We start from the raw sequence: 5,281 nt of genomic DNA on the forward strand, positions 1-5,281 counted from the left end.
AAAAAAAAAAAAAAAAAAAAAAAAAAAAAAAAAAAAAAAAAAAAACACAGACTAATAGAATCATTACAGAAACAGGATCCAATATTCTGCTGCATCCAAGAAACTCACCTCTGTAACAAAGATAAACACTACCTCAGAGAAAAGGGCTGGAAAAATGATTTTTAAGGAAATGGACCCAGAATACAAGCTGGGGAAGATATCCTAATATCTAATAAAATTTAAACCAAAATTAAACAAAAAGATGAATAGGTGCATTTCATTCTCATCAAAGGAAAATTCAACCAGGAGTACATCACAATTTTGAACATATATGTCCTAAATACAAGACCAACTACATTTGTAAAAGAAATATTTTTTAAGCTTAAATCACACACAAATCCCAAAACCTTAATAGTGGGTGACGTCAACACTCCACTCTCATCAATGGACAAACCATCCAGACAGAAGCTAAACGGGGAAATAAGGTCACTTACAGAGGCTATAAATCAAATGGACCTAGTAGATATCTACAGAATATTTCACCCAAACTCAAGAGTATACCTTCTTTTCAGCACCTCATGGAACCTTCTCCAAAATGGACCATAAAGTTGGTCACATAGCAAGCCTCAACAAGTACAAGAAGATTGGAATGATCCCCTGTATTCCATCTGATCACCATGAACTAAAGCTGGACCTCAACAACAACAGAAATAGAAAAAGCCACCGCACACATGGAAACTGAACAACTCACTACTCAATGACAGCTGGGTCAGGCTAGAAATAAAGAAATTAATCACTTCCTAGAATACAGTGAAAATGAAGGCATAATGTATCCAGACTTATAGGACACAATGAAAGCAGTGCCAAGTGGAAAATTCATAGCACTAAGTACATTCAAGTAGAAATTTGAAGCTACTCATACAAGCAACTTAATGGCCCACTTGAAAGCCTTAAGAAAAAAAAAAAAAAGAAGCAGATACACCCACAAGACAAGTAAACATCTGGGAACAATCAGACTCAGGGCTGAAATCAATAAATGAGGATCAAATAAAACTATTCAAAGAATCAATGGAACCAAAGGCTGGTTCTTTGAGAAAATCAACAAGATAGAGAAGCTCTTAGCCAATCTAACTAAAACCAGAGAGAAATGGTCCAAATCACCAAAATCAGAAACAAATAAGGAGACATAACAAAAGACATTGAGGAAATCCAAACAATCATTAGTCTTACTACAAAAGTCCATATGCCAAAAAAATTGAAAATCTAAAGGAAATGTGCCATTTTCTTAATAGATTCCAATTACCAAAATTAAATCAAGATCAGGTAGAAAGATTGAATAATCCTATATCCCCCATGGAAATAAAAAGTGTCATCAAATTCTCCCTTCCAAAAAAAAGCCCAGGACCAGATGGTTTCAGTACAGAATTCTAACAGACCTTCAGAGAAGAGCTAACTCCAATTCTCTTAATATTATTCCACTAAATAGAAAGAGAAAGAAAATTACCAAACTCATTCTATGAAGCTACAGTCACCTTGATACCTAAACCACACAAAGACCTAACCAAAAAGGAGAACTTCAGACCTATCTCTTTTGAACATTGATGCAAAAATACTCAATAAAATACTAGCAAACATAATCCAAGAACACATAAAAGATATCATCCACCATGACCAAGTAGGCTTCATCCCAGGCATGCAAGGGTGGTTCAATATAAGGAAATCCATCAATGTCATCCACCATATAAACAAACTGAAGGAGAAAAACAAACGATCATCACCTTAGATTCCCCCCCAAAAAAGCATTTGACAAATTCCAACACCCATTGTTATTAAAAATCTTGGAGAGATCAGGAATAAAAGGCACATACCTAAACGTAGTAAAGGCAATATACAGAAAGCCTATAACCAACATCAAACACAATGGAGAGAAACTTAAATCAATCCCACTAAAATCAGGGACAAGGCAAGGCTGCCCATTCTCTCCATATCGGTTCAACATTGTACTTGAAGTCCTAGCTAGAGCAATAAGGCAACTAAAGGAGATCAAGGGGATACAAATCAGAAAGAAAGAAGTCAAAGTATCACTATTCACAGATGATATGATAGTATACCTGAGCGACCCCAAAAATTCAACCAGAGAACTCCTTCAGTTGATAAACACCTTCAGCAAAGTGGCTGGATACAAAATTAACTCAAAAATTCAAAAGCCTTCCTATATACCAAAGAGAAGAGAGCCGAAAAAGAAATTAGAGAAACAACACCCTTCATGATAGCCACTAAAAACGTAAAGTACCTTGGAGTGACCCTAACTAAGCAAGTGAAAAAAACTTTGAAAAAATTTCAAATGTTTGAAGAAAGAGACTGAAGAAGATATCAGAAGATGGAAAGAACTCCCTTGCTCATGGATCAGGAGGATTAACTTACTGAAAATGACCATTCTGCCAAAAGCAATCTACAGATTCAATGCAATTCCAATCAAAACACCAACACAATTCTTTATAGACCTTGAAAGAAAAATTCTCACTTCCTATAGAAAAACAAAAACAAAAACAAACCAGAATTTTCAAAACGTTCCTGTACAACAACATATTGTCTGGAGGTATCTCTATCCCTGATCTCAAGCTGTACTACAGAGCAATGGTAACAAAAACAGCATAGTATTGGCATAGAAACTGAATGGTGGGTCAGTGGAATGGAATAGAAGACCTGAAAATAAACCCACACACCTATGGATACTTGATTTTTGACAAAGAAGCCAAAACCATTCATTGAAAAAAAGACAGCATTTTCAAAAAAAAAATTGTGCTGGTCCAACTGGATGTCTATAGGCAGAAAAATGCAAAGAGATCCATGTTTATCACCCTGCACAAAACTAAACACCAATAGATCAAAGACCTCAACATAAAACCAGACACACTATATCGATTAGAAGAAAAATTGGGGAAGAACATAGAACTCATTGGCACAGGAGACAACTTCCTGAACAGAACAACAACAACACAGGCTAAGAGCAACAATCAATAAATGTGATCTCATAAAATTGAAAAGCTTCTGTAAAGCAAAGGATACTATCATCAGAAGAAAATTACAGCCTAAAGACTTGGAAACGATCTTCACCAACCCTATATCTGACAGAGGGCTAATATCCAAAATTTATAAAGTTAAAAAGCAAAAATTCAAGAAGTCCAATTAAAAAATGTGTTGTGGAGCTAAATAGAGAATTCTCTGTAGAGTAACATAGAATGTCAGAGAAACACTTAGAAGAAATGTTCAACATCATTAGCCATCAGGTAGATGCAAATCAAAATGACCCTCAGTTTTTACCTTACACACATCAGAATGGCTAAGATCAAAAACTCAAGGGACAACACATGATGGAGAGGTTGTGGATAAAGGGGAACCCTCCTCCACTGCTGGTGGGAATGTAAATTTGTACAAACACTTTGGAAATAAATCTGACAATTTCTCAGATAATTAAGAATAGTGTTTCCTCAAGATCCAGCTACACCATTCCTAGATACACATCCAAAATATACTAAGTACACAATAAGAACATTTGTTCAACTATGTATATAGCAGCTTTATTAGTAATAGCCTGAATCTGGCAACATCCCAGATGTCCCTCAACAGAGGAATGGATACAGAAACTGTAGTACATTTTTCACAATGGAATACTACTCAGCAATCAAAAAGGAAGAAATCATGCAATTTGCAGGCAAATGGTGGGAACTAGGAAAGATCATAATGAGTGAGGTATCCCAGAAGCAGAACGACACACACAGTATATACTCACTTATAAATGGATACTAGACCTATAAGATAGGATAAACATTCTAAAATCTGTACACCTAAAGCATCTAAACAAGAAGAGGTTCTGGGGTAAGATGATCAATCCTCTCTTAGAAAGAAATGGGATGAACATTGGAAGTAGGAGAAATCAAGAAACCCGACATGATCCTACCACAGAGGGCCTCTGAAAGACTCTATCTAGCAGTGTATCAAAGCATACACTGAGAATCATAAACAAATCTTGGGCAGAGTACGGGGAATCATATGAAAGAAGTGGGAGTTAGTAAGACCTGGAGAGGATGGGAACTCCACAAGGACAAAATATATATGGGCACAGGGGTCTTTTCTGAGACTGATTCTCTAACCAAGGACCATGCATGTATATAATTTAGAACCCCTGACCACATGGATCCCATGGCAGCTCAGCATCCAAGTGGGTTTCCTAGTAAGGGGAACAGGGTCTGTCTCTGACATGAACTTAGTGGTAGGCTCTTTGATCTCCCCCCTCCAAGGAAGGAGCAACCTTGCTAGGTCACAGAGGAGGATATTGCAGTCAGACCTGTTGAGACCTGATAAACTAGGGTCAGATGGAAAGGGAGGAGGACCTCCCCTATCAGTGGACTTAGAGAGGGGCAGGTAGGAGATGAGGGAGGGATTGTGGGGTTAGGAGGGAATGAGTGAGGTTTGTACAGCTGAGATACAAAATAAATAACCTGTAATTAATTTTAAAAATAGAATTATAATAAAAAATCCTTCAGAAAGTAGGTCATGGTGGTGCGTGCCTTTAATCCCAGCACTTTGAATGCAGAGGCAGGAGGATCTGTGTGAGTTCAAGGCCAGGCTGTTATATAAAATGAGTTTCAGGACAGCCAAGGCTACACCGAGAGACCTGTCTCAGGGGGAAAGAAGTGGAATTTGATGAAATAATATTGAGTGTTGGTGACTGAATCTGACAGAGGTACTAAACTGTGAGCATGGTGGAAAACTGTCAGGGTCTGCTTGGCTATATAGCAGGTGGATTGTGGGAAACACAGAGACTTGAAGAATCATAACACATTCATGTAGAGAGGAAAAATTATTTTGAGAAGAAATTTTCAATGCCTCTATGACATGCATACCCACGTTGGTTGAGAATTTAGAAGCCAATTGGGTGCATAGGTCTAAAATATGGTAAAAAATACTTTGAGTTATTTTATATATTAAGATATGCATTCATTTGTAGATTGTATTATATAATCACAACATTATTTATAAATCATTTACAAAGTCAAGTTCTGTATAAATTAGTTATTACTGGGGCCCATGCCTTGTACATGATGCCAAAAAAGGCACATGGCTTCTGCAGAGGTTCTCAAATATATGATCTCCTCTGATTTACAGAAATAAAAAAATAGAAACTGTATCCTCCATAACCATTGGGAAATCATTTGTTCTAAGAAAGCTAGAGCTTCCTGCAGTCATTTGTGTATATCTTCTCTAAACGTGCATCCAAAATGTCCTGTAAAATGAGAAT

The sequence above is a fragment of the Psammomys obesus genome, unplaced genomic scaffold (genome assembly GCF_907164565.1).
Source record: "Psammomys obesus unplaced genomic scaffold, mPsaObe1.curated_primary_1811, whole genome shotgun sequence".
NCBI lineage: Eukaryota > Metazoa > Chordata > Mammalia > Rodentia > Muridae > Psammomys > Psammomys obesus.